The sequence below is a fragment of the Cebus imitator genome, unplaced genomic scaffold (assembly GCF_001604975.1).
Source record: "Cebus imitator isolate Cc_AM_T3 unplaced genomic scaffold, Cebus_imitator-1.0 Scaffold473, whole genome shotgun sequence".
NCBI classification, from domain to species: Eukaryota; Metazoa; Chordata; class Mammalia; order Primates; family Cebidae; genus Cebus; species Cebus imitator.
The window spans coordinates 376,265-376,684 of record NW_016107788.1 but is presented as its reverse complement, the minus strand read 5'-3'; positions in this window follow the sequence as shown (position 1 = coordinate 376,684).

Below are 420 nucleotides of genomic sequence, written 5' to 3'. Positions count from 1 at the left end.
GGAAGGAGAGAAAGAAGGAGGGAGAGGGGACAGAGAGAGAAAATGAGAACAAAAAGGGAATCAGACTCAGAGGAAGGGAGATTGAGGAACAAACCAAGAGAAAAGCAGAAAGACAGAACAAAACAAGCAAAAAAACCCAGAACATAGCAGAGGAGAGGAAACCCCCACCCTGTGAGTGTCTCTTAGTCCTTCACTTTCTCTCTGTGTTTCCAGTCTCTGTCCCTGTCTTATTTTCAGAATCACAGAACCTCAGCTTTTGATTTGCTCTTAGAAACTGCCTAACTGCTTTAACACATCACTGGTCAGTGGTGATGGCTGTTGATAGCCCCTGGTCCCCACAAAGCCTCCTGCTGGCTGTTAGCACTTTCCTTCCTTGGGCAGAGAGAAAAAAGCACCATGACTGTCCTTTCTCTGGAAAGG